This window comes from Arachis hypogaea, chromosome 6, assembly GCF_003086295.3.
Source record: "Arachis hypogaea cultivar Tifrunner chromosome 6, arahy.Tifrunner.gnm2.J5K5, whole genome shotgun sequence".
Taxonomy (NCBI): Eukaryota; Viridiplantae; Streptophyta; class Magnoliopsida; order Fabales; family Fabaceae; genus Arachis; species Arachis hypogaea.
In genome coordinates, this window is record NC_092041.1 from 34,676,654 (window position 1) to 34,696,461 (window position 19,808).

Consider the following 19,808-nt stretch of genomic DNA (forward strand, 5'->3'; position numbering starts at 1 on the left):
GGGTCAGGACTCACACTGAACCTATGTAGAACAAGGTTGAATGTCATGGTTCATCCCCAATTCATGAGATGAAGACCGAAAATGCACAAGAGAATAGAATCACACGTGTATTGAGATAGAAACAGTAACATTATTAATCCATGAGAATCAACAGAGCTCCTAACCCTAACATAGGAGGTTTAGTTGCTCACAGCTTACAGAAAGTAATAGTAAAACATGAAAAAGGGTGAAGATAAAAAAGTTCTTAACAAATGTGATCTTTGTTCTATTTATACTAATCTAATAACTAAGAAGTAAAAAAGTATGATAGACTAGACTAGAGGTGCGAAAGTCCACTCTTGGGCCCAGTTTGATTGAGTGCTTGGACTGAGCTTGGCGTCCAGCTTGAGGGATGGGCGTTGAACACCCATTAGGGAATTGATACACGTTGCCTTGTGCTCGTTGGTGGGCGTTGAATGCCCCAAAGGGGGTGATTGGGCGTTCAATGTTGGCTTGAGTCTCCTTGGGGCGTTCAACGCCAAATATGGGCAGGCTCCTTCGAAGAAAAGTATAAACCGTTATATATTTCTGGAAAGTTCTGGAAGTTAGTTTTTTAACGCCATTAAGAGCGTGTCATTTGGACATCTGTAGCTCCAAAATGCTCATTTGAGTGCATGGAGGTCAGAATCTGACAACATTTGCTACGCTTTTCTTGCCTCTGAATCGGACTTTCACAAAACTCCTCAATTTTAGCCAGAAATTACCTGAAATCATAAAAAAAACAACAACTCAAAGTAGGATAAAAAATATGAATTTTGCACTAAAACCTATGAAAATATAATGAAACTTAAACAAAACATAACTAAAATAATATGAAAATGATGTCAAAAAGCGTATAAAATATCCGCTTATCAGAACACCAAACTTTAATTTTTTGCTTGTCCCCAAGCAACCAAACATACAGTAGGATTAGAAAAAAGAGAAGGGGTACAATAAATCTCAGAATTTTCAATGAAGCTCATTTCCAATGGATGAGCGGGGCTAGTAACCATTTACTTCTGAACAGTTTTGGCATCTCACTATCCTTTGAAGCTCAGAAGTATTGGCGCCTTTAGGAATTTAGAATCCTGATGATATGATTGACTCTCTTAGTTTAGTTCTTTTTGATTCTTGAACACAGCTTCTTTTTTAGCCTGGCCGTGACCCTAAGTTTTTTGTTTTCCCATATTACCACCGGATACATAAACGCCACATGCGCTTAACTGGGTGAATCCAATTGGATTGTGATTCAGCTTTGCTAGAATTCCCAGACAGTGGTACCCAGAGTTCTTAGGCACACTCTTTTGCTTTTGGGATCACAACTTTAACTGCTCAATCTCAAGCTTTTCACTTGACACCATCACACTACAAGCATTTAGTTAGGGGAAGCAGCTCATTTGAACTTTTTAGGCCAAGATTTTGTTTCTTTAGACCCTCCTAACCATTGATGCTCAAAGCCTTGGATCCTTGCTCTTGCCTTTTGGTTTAAAGAGCTATTGGCTTTTTCTTTTTCTCTTTTTCTTTTTCTCTTTTTCTTTTTTTTTCTTTTTCTTTCTATCTCTTTTTTTTCGCTTTTTCTTTCCCTTTTTCTTTCTTTTACTTTTGCTACTTTTTCTCGCTTCAAGAATCAATTTTGGATTTTTCAGATTACCAATAATACTTCTCCTTTTCCATCATTCTTTCAAGAGCCAACACACTTTACTCCAACATCAAATATGCACTGTTAATTCAGCATTCAGAAAGTAAAAGCAAGGCCACCACATCAGATAATTGGACTATTCTTATTATATAACTCAAAAATTATGTATCTCACTTTTCTTTTAAGTATGGTGAGAGATACATGGGATATTTCATAGCCTTAAGATATAAACAAAGATGATTATGCATTAGAAACAGGAAACAGACAATAAAATACAATAGAAAGCAGAAAAATAACATAGGCAAGGGAATGGAACGTGACCACCTTAGTGATGGCAGCTATTGCTTCCTTTAGTGGATCCAATGGAGCGTTTAAGCTCCTCTATGTCTCGTTGATGAGAGAACTTTTGCATGGTCTAGGAATTTGCGGATAAATCCTCGTTGCAAGTATAGTTTCTAAACCTTCAAAAATCCTTTCATACAAACGTTTTGGGTGTCACAATTAACAAACCCCTTTAAAAATTGTTAACCGAGTATTCAAACCTCGGGTCGTCTTCTCAAGGAACTGCAAAGAAGTATGTTCTTATTATTGGCTATAAAGGTTGTGAATTCGGGGTTTAGAAGGTGAGAAGCAAGTGATTTAAATGACAAGTAAAGTAAATGGCAATTAAAAATAAATAAATAACTGTAAAACAACTTTTGGCAAGATAAGGGAATTTAGAGGTCTAACTTAGTTATCTCTCTCAACTATAATAAAAGTTGAATCTAAACTCCACTTGGTCAACCTTTACCAGGGCAAAGGAAAGTCAAGGGACTAATTAAATTGACCTTGAATCCTAATTATTTCCTAAGAAAAGGTTGGGATTATTTAGGTTCAGCTCAATTAGCAAGATAACGATTATTAATTACGTTGAGTTTAATAACTGTTGAGTTACTAAATTCTTAATCAGAACCAAAAGGAAAAAAAGTAAAATTGCTGGAATAATAAAAATATCCTTAGATGGGAAGCAATGGCAACTTAATTCAAAGAGAATAATTATAAACTGAAAATATCTCAATTATCATTAAATAAAAATGTCATCAACAGCCAATTGGGCAACATCAATCAAACATAATAAAGGCTTCGGAGTAATCAAAATATAAAAGAGAAATTAAATAGTAAAAAGGAATATTAAACCTGGATCGAGAGTCACTCTAGAAAGAGAAGTCCTAAATCCTAAGAGAGAGAGAGAGAGGAGAGAACCTCTCTCTCCAAAACTACATCTAAAACATGAAAAGTAAATTATGAGAGGCTTTTTTTTATGAATGGATGCATTCCCCCACTTTATAGCCTCTAATCTGTGTTCTCTGGGCTGAAAACTGGGTCAGAAACAGCCCAGAAATCACTTCCAGCGCTTTTTGGTCCGTACAGGTCGCGGAAAATTGACGCGGCCGCGTCGTCCACGCGACCGCGCGGATTGGGTGTTGGCCAGGTCACGCGTCTGCGTGACCCACGCGTTCGCGTCGCCTGGCGTCAGGGAAACTATGGCAAATTATATATCAAATCGAAGCCCCGGACGTTAACTTTCCAACGCAACTAGAACCGCGTCGTTTGGACCTCTATAGCTAAAGTTATAGCCGTTTGAGTGCGAAGAGGTCAGGCTGGACAGCTTAGCAGTTTCTCCAACTTCTTGCATTCCTTTCACTTTTGCATGCTTCCTTTCCATCCTCTGAGCCTTCCTGCCTTTATAATATCTGAAAACACTTAACACACATATCAAAGCATCTAATGGTAATAAGAGAGGATTAATAATAAGCAAATATAAGATCAAAGAAGCATGTTTTCAATCATAGCATAAAATCAGGAAGGAAAATGTAAAACATGCGAATTGTATGAATAAGTGAGTAAAGAGTTGATAAAAACCACTCAATTGAGCACAAGATAAACCATAAAATAGTGGTTTATCAACCTCCCCACACTTAAACAATAGCATGTCCTCATGCTAAGCTCAAGAGAAACTATAAAGAGATGAAGAGGAATGGTGAAATGTATGAAATGCAACCTATGAATGCAACTACATGCTAAATGTTTCTACCTACTTGGTTAAGAGTAAATAAGTTCTCCAAGACAAAAATAATTCAAATCCCACTAATTCAAATCATATAAAATAAGGACAGGTAAACTTGTGAGAAGATAGCTCATGAAAGCAGGGAACATAGAATCAAGCATTGAACCCTCACTGGTAGTGTATATCACTCTAACTCTCAAGTGTCTAGGGTCAATCTCTCTATTCTTCTCTAGTCATGCTTTCTAAACTTTGTTCTTCATCTAACCAATCAACAAATATTTAATGTACCAATGCAAACATCATGAGGTCTTTTCAAGGTTGTAATGGGGCCAAGGTAAGGGTGAGAGTATTATATAAGGCTAAGTGAGCTAGTGAAGTGAATCCTTGAGTAGTCTAAGATCTCACCTAACATATACATACTATATAAAAAATTTAAAATTATACTTAGCTTCCCATAATTTTTCCTACTTTTGTATTACATGCTCATGTATCAAATTTAATTTTGAATTTCGTCCCATGTGCATTGATCCTTTTTATTTTGCGTTGGGGGTAATATTATTTTTTTTTGTTGTATCCCCTTATTTAATATATTTTTTTCAATGCACATGGTAATTTAATTATTTTGACTTCACATGAGCATGCTTCCCAAAAATTTTATTTTGAATTATTTCATTCTTTTCAACTTCCTACCCTTTGTTTTTATCATCCATGTTCCCAATAGGTTTCCCACACTTAAACAATTACACAACTTCTATCTTAAGCTAACCAAGGATTCAACTTGGGATTTTAAATTTGTTTTTCTGCTTAAGGCTAGTGTTGTGATTTATAGAATAAGAGGGAATTAAAGGCTCAAGGGGGCTAACAAGAGTGATGTAAAAGGTAGGCTAATTTTGGGATAAGTAAGTTAGAATCAAACAATGGCCTCAATCATATGCAAGCATGTAGATATATTAAATATGGACATACAGAATGGAACAAAGCAAAGATTGCAATTCTAGAGAAGGAAACACACAAAAATAATTATGGTTAAATAATGTAACCATGTAAATAAGCTCAAAGTCTCACAGGTTGTGTGTTCTTCAGCTATAATTCATGTTCCAATTACAACTTCAAACAAATTTTTAACATAAAAATTTTCAATTTAAATTAGTGAAATTTTTCAAAAATAGGATCTTAAAAGAAATTTATTATTTTAACCAAGTAGTAACTAAATGCACAAAATCATCAAATAAATATGCAATCAAATATGCAGATGCAACAATGAACAAATAAAGAAAATAAGATTATTGGTGTTGAAAAGAAAGTACTAACCCACGGAGATCGGTATCGACCTCCCCACACTTAAAGATTGCACCGTCCTCGGTGCATGCTGAGATGTGCAGGTGGACGGGTTGTTCCAACTGAAGCTTTTCTTCAAGATTTTGCAGATGGACTTGTCTGTCTCCCCATGTAAATGTCTTCCACTTCCCTTCCGGGTGGCCATCCTGAAAGAAAAAGGAAAGAAAAGTAACCCAAAAATAAAGATAGAAAGTAAATGAAATATGGGTTGAGTAATGCCAAATGATAATGGTCTCATTTACATGGAAGCTGATGCGTAAAAATGAGATTTCACGTAATTACCGGCAAGTATACCGGGTCGTATCAAGTAATAAGACTCACTAAGAGTGAGGTCGATCCCACGAGGATTGGTAGATTAAGCAACTTTAGTTAAATGGTAAGTTTAGTCAAGCGAACATGATTTTGATTTTATGAGCAATGTGACTTTTGAACATAATTACAGGAATTTAAATGGCAATTAAGAACAAGAATATAGAAATAAAATGGAAGTAAATAACTGAAACTTAAATTGCAAGAAACTTAAATAACATCAAAGATAAATGGCAAGGAATTAAAGGTTGCAGAAATTTAAAGAACATAAAAGTAAATGGCAAGAAGTAAATGAACAGAATGTAGAAGGGGATTGGGAAATGGGTAATCAAATAACTAGAGCAAGAGAAATGAGAATTAATGATAGAGAGGATCATTAGGGATCAGAGATGTTAGTTTTCATGAATTGATGTTAGTCAAATCTTCCTCAATCATGGGTATAGATCCATGGCAAATGGGTGATTGAATCCCAATCTCTTGGTGATTCAATCTCTCTCAACATAGCCAATTGCCACTCTCGTGATCTAATTGTTCATGAGAAGAGATGAAGCTCAATTTTAATCCAGCCACACAATTTCCAAAATCTCAACCAAGGAGAGTTACATCTCACATACTAACCAAGGTATATTGATTGAGGAAATCATGAAAGGTTGAACTCTAAACTGAATTATGTGGCTCATTCATCAAATTCACCACATAATTCATATAGATTAACCCCTCTCTCGATGGTGGTTGAATCTTTGAAGAACAAGAGTTCCCTCTTTAGATCAACCACTAAAATTGAGAAAGAGAAAATGGTTCACCAATTCATTCCAACCAACAGAGCTCCTCCCCCTAATAAAAGTGGGGTTTAGTGAATCATAGCTCCAATCTCAACAACAAATGCCATTAACAAAAATTAAACTAAGTGTAGAGGAAGATGATGAAGAAGAAGAATGAAGTGCTTAAAACTTGAAGATGAAGAAGGAAAATTCCAAGAGAAAACCAAAGATGAGCTTTTCGGGAGAGTACCCCGAAATTCTCACAATAAGCTAAGTAAAAGTGCTAAAAATTCTAAGTGTTGAAAAGTATTCAAAAGTGTAAAAGTCCTCTACAAGTACATCAATCTCTTCTATTTATACTACTCCTAAAACTCTTTCAAAGATCTTGAATTGGTTTAGCAATATGGGCTTCTCTTTTTTGAATTCTTGGCTCAATTGAAGAAGTTGTTGGCCTTTGTGATGAATAGGGGAAGCAAAGCAAGTTGGCACCAATTCTGGCCCATTGAGGGGCGTTATTGGCAATAACTCAGGCCTTAGTGCACGTTGGCAACGTGCATGCCAATTTCCTGGAAGTGAGTTTGAGACTTGGGCGTTGTTGGCCCAAGTTGTTGCTAACAACTTGCTCTTCTTCTTATTGACTCTTCTCTCATGCCTAATGTTGCCCAGAATTTGAGTATCTATCCTTTGCTTAAATATGGACTATCATATATCATTGGAAAGCTCTTGATGTCTTCTTTCCAATGCCACTGGAATCACCTCATTTGGATCTCTGTAGCTCAAGTTATGCTCCATTGAAGGGGACATGGTCAGGCTGCTAAAATCGCAGGCGTTTTTGGCAAAAACGCCTTTGTATTTCCACGTTGCCAACGCCTTCAGATTCTGAAGCTCTAAATGAAGCCCGCTTTTGAAGCTTTAAACGAATGTCAACCCCATACTATGATATATGGTTGGAAAGCTCTGGATGTCTATTTTTCAATGCCGTTGAGAATGCATCATTTGAAGGTCTACAACTCAAGATATACTCCATGGAAGAGAGCAAGGTCAGGCTGCCAGGTTTGTTGGAGTTGTTGATGAACACGCCCATGCAATCCCAAGTTGGCAACGTGGTTGGTGCCCAAGATTGGCGTTGGCAACGTTGTTGGCACCCAAGATCTTGTCCCTGGCGTTATTGAAGAACACGCCAGTTCATTTCCAAGTTAGCAACGCCCTCGTGTGCCCATATTCCTAGCTTGCATGCGTTGCCAAGGAACACGCCCATGGTTCCTAGCTCAACAACGTGCTCGAGCTCCCCATTTGATGCCAAAGTTGCTTGCTACGTTGCCAAGGAACACGCCTTCATAACTTGGCGTTGGCAACGCCAGCTTCTCCTCCTCTTGGGCCAAGTTTGCTTGTGTGCGTTGCCTTGAATAATGCCTCTTCATTCCCGCGTTGGCAACGCCCTCGAGCTCTCCTTGGCTCAGCTCTTTGCTTGCCTGGGCGTTGCCAACTTGGTGTTGGCGTTGGCAACGTGGTGACATCCTCCCCTGGTGGCTCTGGCGTTGCCAACTTGGTCTTCAAGTTGGCAACTTGCAATGCTTCATTTCCTTGCATTTGGGGCTTAAGTTTCCCTCTGATTTGAGCTTCCATTCCTTGCCACATTATGGACTATTGTATATCGTTGGAAAGCTCTTGATGTCAGCTTCTCAACGCAATTGGAATCATGCCAATTGGATCCTTGTGGTTCAAGATATTCATCCTTGAAGAGGGGAAGGTCAGGCTGCAATTTCCGCTGATTGTGCACTAGCACGTTGCCAACTTGGTTTCCAAGTTGCCAACGTGCTACACCTCCTGGCAGCACCACTTTGGACGTTGGCAACTTGGAAACCAAGTTGCCAACGTGCTCTCTCATCCTGGTTGCATCAATTGGGCGTTGCCAACTTGAGGATCAAGTTGGCACATACATCTCCTTCTTGCTCCAAGATTTCCTTGCATCATTGTCTTCTTGCTTCATCACCTATCATAAACCAAAGAGCTTTTCTCAAAGTTTTGCCATCTCATGCATTAAATTTCAAGGAAATCATTCACCTTAATTTGCATATAAGCTTCTTGAATCATTTGCATGGATTATGTCAAATTTCACTAAATTCTTGGTTCATGAATGCATGGAGGAAAAGTTCACAAATTTGTCTATTTATTTCAAAGAAAATGAATAAAGCAAAGCTAAAACTAACTAAACTAACTAAGTAAAATGGTAAATATGCGAATGCATCACAACACCAAACTTAAACCTTGCTTGTCCTCAAGCAAGAAAAGAATCATGCAATAGAGATTTCTTTTAATTGGAATGAGTTGAGGAATAGCTTGTAATACCTTGGTGAGTGAAGTGATTAAGTGATAGTGGGATGAACTCTGAATTATGTGTTCATGAAAGGGTCCCAGTGCTTATTAGTCCTTACATTTTGGAAGTCTTAGATCTTAGGACTTTTATTCAAATGATATCATGGAAATCTCTCTATAGGTAATCACCTTGAAACAGCTGCTCATAGTTTATGTGCCTTGGCCTTGACTCTAAGTGTCATGTCTCAAAGCGGCTCTTTAGATAAGCTTTCAATCAATACTCCTAAACCAGTTGGTTTTAAGGTATTAGGTGTTAAAGCACCCCCAAGGATTTACTTGCTCAAGCCTCTTTCCTTGACACACTTCAACCACAAGCATTTACTAGGATAGCAACTCTTTTGAGTTTTTGTTTCTTTCTTTCTTTTTCTGCCTAGTAATTGATGCTCAGAGCCTTGGGCCATGTTCTTTTTGTTTTTGCACTTTCTTTTCTTCCTTTTGCTTTGTTTGCTGCTTCTTGGATCAATAGATTTTTGAGAATCTCTACAATACTTCTTTGAACTTTATGTCCTGCCTATGAGCTCCCATGCAAGTTTTCACAAGCATGCAACCTCAATACATGATCATACTACTAGAACCACCACTTCTCCTAATCTTTTGCTTGCCTCAAAAACTGATTTTTATTCCTCAATCCTTCTTTTCAAAGAACTTCCATGTGATGCATTCTTGAAAATTGAGTGCAAACAGGTTTTGAAGATAAGAATGTTGTGAATAATCAAGCATCTTGCTTATTATAAAGAAAGACTATGCTATGAAGGCAGGCGGGAATATAAAAAGAAAAATTATATGATGCAGACAAACAGAGCAAATAAGGATACAATCCAACTTTCAATCACAGCAACATTTGATGTAAAATATCACTTAACAATACAACCTGTTGGAGTTCACTTGCTTTTCTTCTCATCATCATCATTGCTAGCCTTTATGTTCATCTTTTGCTTCTTTGATTGATGATGCTTAATCCCTCCAAAGGCTTGTATGACATTCTACAATGATATTAAAAGTTGCTTGTTCCCCAAGCACTTAGAAACAGTGGTTAGTCTGCATGATTTATTTGTGGGCTTTTTGAACTTACTTTGGTGTGGGAACACCAAACTTAGTACCTTGCCAATGCATCAAATTAACCATGTGTGAAACTCTTTCTTCTTTTTCTAAGGTAATAGACTAAAAACTGAAAAACAGCAAGATAATTAACTAGTCCATCTAAATGCATGAAGCTAGCCTTATGGCAGAAAGTGAGAATGTGTTTTATGATGGGATTTTTGGTGGAACACCAAACTTAGAATCCTTCATTCTCCCTTAGATTGTTTTGGTGTGCAACACCAAACTTAGCTTCTTGCAATCTAGATGAAACTAATTAACAGTTTTATTGAATTAGATATGAAAAGATGGTTACCTCTGGCTGGGTTGCCTCCCAACAAGCGCTCTTTTATTGTCACTAGCTTGACATTTGTCCCTCTTTAGGGCGGATGATGATCATAGTGCCTTAATCCTTCCCCTCTCACCGTGAGCTTCCTTCCAGTATCATTCTTGATGATTTCCACATGTTCAAGTGAGAGGATTTTGTTCACTGTGTAGTATCCAGAAAAGTGTGGAGATGTCTCTTTAGGTTGGTAAAGTAGCATCACTTTATCCCCTGGTGAGAAGTCTTCAGTGGAGATTTTCTTGTTTCTCCATCCTCTTGGCATTTTCTTCTTGGGACTCTCTTCTTTTCCAGGAGATAGTTCAGGTTTTGGAATCTCAATTTTTGGACAGTCCTTGCTATGAATCTTAAATGCTGACTTTGATTGCAGCTTCTCCTCTATTCTTTGAGCTTGTTGCAGCACCTCCACCTCTTCATTTTCTTTCCTGCATGAGCTTGGAAGTGCCTCATCAGGTGCCTCTTTCAAGTTTGGATTTATGGAATAAATCTTCATACACTCTTCCTCTTGGGTGGAGTCTTGCAAATTCTTGAAGACATGGAACACTATATGCTCATCATGCACCCTTAGCATTAATTCTCCTTTTTCAACATCTATCAATGCCCTGGTAGTAGCTAAAAAGGGCCTCCCTAGAATAATGGGAGTGTTGTCATCTTCCTTTATGTCTAGGATGACAAAGTCAACTGGGAGGAAGAATTTGTCCACCTTTACTAATACATTCTCTACAACCCCGAGTGCTTGTTGAATAGATTTATCCGCCATTTGAAGGGCTATCTTTGTAGGTTTCAATTCATGAATCTGAAGCTTTCTCATCAGAGATAGAGGCATCAGATTTATGCTTGCACCAAGATCACAAAATGCTCTCTCAATCATCATGTTGCCTATTGTGCAGGGGATGTGAAAGCTCCCTGGGTCTTTCATCTTCTTTGGCAACTTTTTCTGGATGATGGCACTACACTCCCTGGTCATCACAACCGTTTGTCCCTCTTTCAAGGATCTTTTCTTTGTCAACAATTCCTTCATGAACTTAGCATATAGGGGCATCTGTTCAAGTGCTTCAATGAAGGGTATGTTGATGTGTAGTGTCTTGAATATTTCCAAGAATTTGGAATATTGCTTCTCTTTGTTCTCTTCTTTAAACCTTTGAGGGTATGGGAGCATTGGTTGGTATGCTTTCACTGCCTCCTTCTTAGCTAATTTGTCACTTTGTGTATAGGTTTCTTGCTCCTGCTTTTGTTCCTTCACCTCTTCTTTTAAGCCTTCTTTGATGTGCTCTTCCTGAGTAATGGCTTCTGTCTCCACTTTCTTCCCACTTCTCAGGGTGATTGCTTTACACTCCTCCCATTTTATGGCTTTTTCTGTGTCTCTTGGGTTGGGTATCGTATCACTTGGAAGAACATTGGTTGGCCGTTCAGCTTGTTTGGCTAATTGTCCCACTTGTCGCTCAATACTCTTCATGGTGGCCTCATGTTCCTTTTGTCCCTTAGCTAAGGCTTGAGTGGTTTGAGCAAGTGCTTGTAAGGTTGCTTCAAGACTTGAAATTCTATTCTCATAATGGTCAATTGGGGATATGATGGGGGTGGATTGTTGTTGAAAGTTGTTGGGTGGATTAGTGTGGTAATTCTGTGTGTTGGATGTTGGTGCAGGGAAGTTGTTTTGGTGAGTTTGTGAGTTATTATGAGGGTGTTGATATGTGTTTTGTGTTTTTCTATATTGGTTAGTGTTGTTGGCATGGTGGCTTTGGTTATTTGTGTTACGGTTGTGGTTGTGGTTGTTGTTCTTTTGCCAATGGTTTTCACCCCACTTTAGATTGGGATGATTTCTCCAAGATGAATTGTATGTATCACCATGAAATTCATCCTGAGAATTTGAAGTGTTCTGCATGTATTGAACTTGTTCTTGTGGTTGTTCAACCGTGATCCCTTCACCTTGGCTCCATTCAAGTGATGGTTGATTTGTTGTGTTCACTAATGCTAGCTGGAAACCATCCATTCTCTTTGTCATCATCTCCATTTGTTGTTGGATTTGTTGGTGCATTAACTTGTTTTGTGCTAAGATAGCATCAACACCTTCAAGCTCCATTACACCTTTCTTTGGGGGCGGATTGTGTTGCCTCTCTGATGAGTAATAGTATTGGTTGTTTGCCACAATCTCAATGAGGTCTTGGGCCTCCTCGGCAGTTTTCATCATGTTGAGTGATCCTCCTGATGAGTAATCTAGTCCCTTCCTTGCTTCGAAGCTTAAGCCTTCATAGAAGTTTTGGAGCTTGACCCAATCACTAAACATGTCAGGGGGGCATCTTCTCATTAGTGCTTTATACCTTTCCCAGGCTTCATACAATGACTCCCCTTCCATTTGCCTAAAAGTCTGGACCTCTGTCTTCAACTTGATGATCTTTTGAGGTGGGTAGAATTTTGCTAGAAATTTGCTCATCACTTCATTCCAATCATTGAGGCTTTCCTTGGGGAATGATTCTAGCCATTGAGTGGCTTTATCCCTCAAAGAGAATGGAAATAGTAACAACTTGTAAACATCTGGATGCACTCCATTTGTCTTCACTGTGTTGCATATCCTCAGAAAAACAGAGAGATGTTGATTTGGGTCTTCAAGAGGTCCCCCTCCATAAGAGCAATTGTTCTGTACCAAAGTGATGAGTTGAGGTTTTAGCTCAAAGTTATTGGCCTGAACATTTGGGGTAGCAATACTGCTCCCACAATGTCTTGGATCAGGGATAGTAAATGAGGATAACACCCTTCTAGCTTGTCCACCATTATTGTTGGCCCCTCCAGGAGGATTTTGCATCTCATCATCCATGACTTGATCTTCTCCCTCTGATTCCTCTGACCCTTCTTCACCAACTATGAACTTTCCTCTTTCTGCTCTCCTTATCCTTCGGCGGGTTCTCTCGTCCTCAATATTATGTCTATTAGCTCCTGACATACACAAACAAAACCACAATCACAAGTGAAATATTCTAGAACTAGAGTGGGATTGGAGTTAGTGAAACAAAGTATCAAACAGTTAGTGGGCTTAACAAAAATACAAAGAAAAATGCTTAATCTAAACCACCTTTCACTTAATCATTGTCAATCTTTCCAATCCCCGGCAACGGCGCCAAAAACTTGATGCGTAAAAATGAGATTTCACGTAATTACCGGCAAGTATACCGGGTCGTATCAAGTAATAAGACTCACTAAGAGTGAGGTCGATCCCACGAGGATTGGTAGATTAAGCAACTTTAGTTAAATGGTAAGTTTAGTCAAGCGAACATGATTTTGATTTTATGAGCAATGTGACTTTTGAACATAATTACAGGAATTTAAATGGCAATTAAGAACAAGAATATAGAAATAAAATGGAAGTAAATAACTGAAACTTAAATTGCAAGAAACTTAAATAACATCAAAGATAAATGGCAAGGAATTAAAGGTTGCAGAAATTTAAAGAACATAAAAGTAAATGGCAAGAAGTAAATGAACAGAATGTAGAAGGGGATTGGGAAATGGGTAATCAAATAACTAGAGCAAGAGAAATGAGAATTAATGATAGAGAGGATCATTAGGGATCAGAGATGTTAGTTTTCATGAATTGATGTTAGTCAAATCTTCCTCAATCATGGGTATAGATCCATGGCAAATGGGTGATTGAATCCCAATCTCTTGGTGATTCAATCTCTCTCAACATAGCCAATTGCCACTCTCGTGATCTAATTGTTCATGAGAAGAGATGAAGCTCAATTTTAATCCAGCCACACAATTTCCAAAATCTCAACCAAGGAGAGTTACATCTCACATACTAACCAAGGTATATTGATTGAGGAAATCATGAAAGGTTGAACTCTAAACTGAATTATGTGGCTCATTCATCAAATTCACCACATAATTCATATAGATTAACCCCTCTCTCGATGGTGGTTGAATCTTTGAAGAACAAGAGTTCCCTCTTTAGATCAACCACTAAAATTGAGAAAGAGAAAATGGTTCACCAATTCATTCCAACCAACAGAGCTCCTCCCCCTAATGAAAGTGGGGTTTAGTGAATCATAGCTCCAATCTCAACAACAAATGCCATTAACAAAAATTAAACTAAGTGTAGAGGAAGATGATGAAGAAGAAGAATGAAGTGCTTAAAACTTGAAGATGAAGAAGGAAAATTCCAAGAGAAAACCAAAGATGAGCTTTTCGGGAGAGTACCCCGAAATTCTCACAATAAGCTAAGTAAAAGTGCTAAAAATTCTAAGTGTTGAAAAGTATTCAAAAGTGTAAAAGTCCTCTACAAGTACATCAATCTCTTCTATTTATACTACTCCTAAAACTCTTTCAAAGATCTTGAATTGGTTTAGCAATATGGGCTTCTCTTTTTTGAATTCTTGGCTCAATTGAAGAAGTTGTTGGCCTTTGTGATGAATAGGGGAAGCAAAGCAAGTTGGCACCAATTCTGGCCCATTGAGGGGCGTTATTGGCAATAACTCAGGCCTTAGTGCACGTTGGCAACGTGCATGCCAATTTCCTGGAAGTGAGTTTGAGACTTGGGCGTTGTTGGCCCAAGTTGTTGCTAACAACTTGCTCTTCTTCTTATTGACTCTTCTCTCATGCCTAATGTTGCCCAGAATTTGAGTATCTATCCTTTGCTTCAATATGGACTATCATACATCATTGGAAAGCTCTTGATGTCTTCTTTCCAATGCCACTGGAATCACCTCATTTGGATCTCTGTAGCTCAAGTTATGCTCCATTGAAGGGGACATGGTCAGGCTGCTAAAATCGCAGGCGTTTTTGGCAAAAACGCCTTTGTATTTCCACGTTGCCAACGCCTTCAGATTCTGAAGCTCTAAATGAAGCCCGCTTTTGAAGCTTTAAACGAATGTCAACCCCATACTATGATATATGGTTGGAAAGCTCTGGATGTCTATTTTTCAATGCCGTTGAGAATGCATCATTTGAAGGTCTACAACTCAAGATATACTCCATGGAAGAGAGCAAGGTCAGGCTGCCAGGTTTGTTGGAGTTGTTGATGAACACGCCCATGCAATCCCAAGTTGGCAACGTGGTTGGTGCCCAAGATTGGCGTTGGCAACGTTGTTGGCACCCAAGATCTTGTCCCTGGCGTTATTGAAGAACACGCCAGTTCATTTCCAAGTTAGCAACGCCCTCGTGTGCCCATATTCCTAGCTTGCATGCGTTGCCAAGGAACACGCCCATGGTTCCTAGCTCAACAACGTGCTCGAGCTCCCCATTTGATGCCAAAGTTGCTTGCTACGTTGCCAAGGAACACGCCTTCATAACTTGGCGTTGGCAACGCCAGCTTCTCCTCCTCTTGGGCCAAGTTTGCTTGTGTGCGTTGCCTTGAATAACGCCTCTTCATTCCCGCGTTGGCAACGCCCTCGAGCTCTCCTTGGCTCAGCTCTTTGCTTGCCTGGGCGTTGCCAACTTGGTGTTGGCGTTGGCAACGTGGTGACATCCTCCCCTGGTGGCTCTGGCGTTGCCAACTTGGTCTTCAAGTTGGCAACTTGCAATGCTTCATTTCCTTGCATTTGGGGCTTAAGTTTCCCTCTGATTTGAGCTTCCATTCCTTGCCACATTATGGACTATTGTATATCGTTGGAAAGCTCTTGATGTCAGCTTCTCAACGCAATTGGAATCATGCCAATTGGATCCTTGTGGTTCAAGATATTCATCCTTGAAGAGGGGAAGGTCAGGCTGCAATTTCCGCTGATTGTGCACTAGCACGTTGCCAACTTGGTTTCCAAGTTGCCAACGTGCTACACCTCCTGGCAGCACCACTTTGGACGTTGGCAACTTGGAAACCAAGTTGCCAACGTGCTCTCTCATCCTGGTTGCATCAATTGGGCGTTGCCAACTTGAGGATCAAGTTGGCACATACATCTCCTTCTTGCTCCAAGATTTCCTTGCATCATTGTCTTCTTGCTTCATCACCTATCATAAACCAAAGAGCTTTTCTCAAAGTTTTGCCATCTCATGCATTAAATTTCAAGGAAATCATTCACCTTAATTTGCATATAAGCTTCTTGAATCATTTGCATGGATTATGTCAAATTTCACTAAATTCTTGGTTCATGAATGCATGGAGGAAAAGTTCACAAATTTGTCTATTTATTTCAAAGAAAATGAATAAAGCAAAGCTAAAACTAACTAAACTAACTAAGTAAACCATATTTAAGTGAATAAGTAAAATTGTAAGTTAAGGATTGTACCCACTTGAAGCTTGTATTAGGTGGTAGTGGCCTTGGGATAGGTGTTTCTGGTGGTTCTGTAAGTTTTACTCCCTTATGCTCTTCTGTGAATTCCTCCACATCTTTGCAAGAGTCCTCAATTGTATCTGTGTCCGAGTCAAATTCTTCTGTGTCTTCCTCATCACTCGAGTCATAGATTGGAGGTTGAGAGAAATCTACCTCTGCATCATTTTTGTATTCACTTGGGGAAGATTATTCGATTTCAAGGAATTCACTTGCAGATGCAAGTTCATCACCAAGAGAGCTGGACTTGTGAATGTCACCATCAAGGGAATTTGCTTCTTGGATTATTCCGTCTGATTCCTCATAAACGACTTGCCTTGGAGATTGTACAGTATCTTCCTTAGCATCAACTGTAGCATCCTGGACGGAGTTTTCCTCAATTCTGGATTCCCAAGGAAGTTCAGCATCGCCTAGATCTTCAACCAACTCTTCTTCTTGAACACAGACAGCCTCTTCAAATTGTTCTAGTACAAATTCATTCTCTGCCTTGTCCAATGGAGTCTCTAGTATTTCTTTCGTGCTACGCTCTTCATCGGGTTGTCCACATGGAGCTGTGGTTGATCCTTGTATATTTGAGCGTTTAGTGGCCCATTGGATTAGTGCGTGCTCCAGTTGTTGAATGGTTGTTTGAAATTTAGTTATTGTTTCTTTTAGGCGATCCTCTACTTCGCGGTTTGCTGGACTTAGACATGATACATAGGGAAGTGGTGATGATTGAGATCGATTGGATTGGTATTGGGGTAAGGAAGGATCATATGATGGCGAATGGTGAAGAGAAGCTTGTGAGTGTGGTGGTTCGAGGTTATGTTGAAAGGACGGTTCATATGCACGGGGTGGGGCTTGTTGGTAGTTACAAGGTTGTCCACCATGTCTTTCAGCTGGGTATGCGCGGTAGAATGGTCTTTGTCCAGGATATCTCGGAGGGTGTTGCTGCCAAAAGGGTTGATTAGATCCTCTTGGTTCCATCCATCCTTGATTGGTCTGACCTTGATGCACATTCCTGCTGTAACTTCTATTTCCTTTAACAATATCAGAACCAAACTCAAAGCGAGAGGGGTGAGAGTTCGTAGTAGCAAATAAAGATAAAAAGGAAGAACGAAAATAAATAAACAAGCAAAAGAAAAATATTTACAATAACCAATAATAAGGCACACGTTAGCAGTTCCCCGGCAACGGCGCCATTTTGATGAGAGAACTTTTGCGTGGTCTAGAAATTTGCGGATAAATCCTCGTTGCAAGTATAGTTTCTAAACCTTCAAAAATCCTTTCATACAAACGTTTTGGGTGTCACAAGTAACAAACCCCTTTAAAAATTGTTAACCGAGTATTCAAACCTCGGGTCGTCTTCTCAAGGAACTGCAAAGAAGTATGTTCTTATTATTGGCTATAAAGGTTGTGAATTCGGGGTTTAGAAGGTGAGAAGCAAGTGATTTAAATGACAAGTAAAGTAAATGGCAATTAAAAATAAATAAATAACTGTAAAACAACTTTTGGCAAGATAAGGGAATTTAGAGGTCTAACTTAGTTATCTCTCTCAACTATAATAAAAGTTGAATCTAAACTCCACTTGGTCAACCTTTACCAGGGCAAAGGAAAGTCAAGGGACTAATAAAATTGACCTTTGAATCCTAATTATTTCCTAAGAAAAGGTTGTGATTATTTAGGTTCAGCTCAATTAGCAAGATAACGATTATTAATTACGTTGAGTTTAATAACTGTTGAGTTACTAAATTCTTAATCAGAACCAAAAGGGAAAAAAGTAAAATTGCTGGAATAATAAAAATATCCTTAGATAGGAAGCAATGGCAACTTAATTCAAAGAGAATAATTATAAACTGAAAATACGTCAATTATCATTAAATAAAAATGTCATCAACAGCCAATTGGGCAACATCAATCAAACATAATAAAGGCTTCGGAGTAATCAAAATATAAAAGAGAAATTAAATAGTAAAAAGGAATATTAAACCTGGATCGAGAGTCACTCTAGAAAGAGAAGTCCTAAATCCTAAGAGAGAGAGAGAGAGGAGAGAACTTCTCTCTCCAAAACTACATCTAAAACATGAAAAGTAAATTATGAGAGGCTTTTTTTTATGAATGGATGCATTCCCCCACTTTATAGCCTCTAATCTGTGTTCTCTGGGCTGAAAACTGGGTCAGAAACAGCCCAGAAATCACTTCCAGCACTTTCTGGTCCGTACAGGTCGCGGAAAAGTGACGCGGCCGCGTTGTCCACGCGACCGCGCGGATTGGATGTTGGCCAGGTCACGCGTCCGCGTGACCCACGCGTTCGCATCGCCTGGCGTCGGGGCAACTATGGCAAATTATATATCAAATGGAAGCCCCGGACGTTAGCTTTCCAACGCAACTGAAACCGCGTCGTTTGGACTTCTGTAGCTAAAGTTATAGCCGTTTGAGTGCGAAGAGGTCAGGCTGGACAGCTTAGCAGTTTCTCCAACTTCTTGCATTCCTTTCACTTTTGCATGCTTCCTTTCCATCCTCTGAGCCATTCCTGCCTTTATAATATCTGAAAACACTTAACACACATATCAAAGCATCTAATGGTAATAAGAGAGGATTAATAATAAGCAAATATAAGATCAAAGAAGCATGTTTTCAATCATAGCATAAAATCAGGAAGGAAAATGTAAAACATGCGAATTGTATGAATAAGTGAGTAAAGAGTTGATAAAAACCACTCAATTGAGCACAAGATAAACTATAAAATAGTGGTTTATCACTCGTCCTTGCCTTTGTTGCTCTTCCCTCAAGCTCTTTGATCTTATCTTATTTCATGAAGGATGGTTGACTGCTCTTGGTGTTCCAACCTTAACTGATCCACGTTGGAACTCAATTCCCCTAGAGAGGTGTTCAGTTGGTCCCAATAGTTTTGGGGAGGAAAATACATCCCTTGCGGCATCTCAGGGATTTCTTGTTGAGGCAGCTCCACATGCTCTTGCTGTGGTCCATGTGCTGGCTCTCTAACATGCTCCATCCTTCTTTTAGTGATAGGCTTATCCTCCTCAGTGGGGATGTCTCCTTTTATGACAATTCCAGCTGAATTGCATAAGTGATAGACAAGATGTGGGAATGCCAACCTTGCTAGGGTAGAGGACTTTTCTGCCACCCTGTACAACTCTTAAGGTATCACCTCATGTACCTCTACCTCATTCCCAAGCATAATGCAGTGAATCAAGATGGCTTGGTTAATAGTCACTTCAAACCAATTACTAGTAGCGATGATAGTGCGTTAGATGAATTCCAACCATCCTCTAGCTACGGGCTTGAGGTCAAGCCTTCTTAGTTGGACAGGCTTGCCTTGAGTATCCCTCTTCCACTGAGCTCCATCCACATAGATGTCTGAAAGGACTTGGTCCAACCTTTGATCAAAATTGTCTCTTCTAGTGTAAGGATGTGGGTCTCCTTGCATTAATGGTAATTGGAGCACCAACCTTACACTTTTTTGGCTAAAATCCAAGAGACGCTCTTGGACCATGGTGCGCCAATTTTTGGGATGTGGGTTCACACTAGTGTCATGATTTTTGGTGAGCCAAGCATTGGCATAAAACTCTTGCACCATTAAGATCCCAACTTCTAGGATAGGATTGGTCAGAACTTTCCAACCTCTTATCCAGATTTCTTGTTG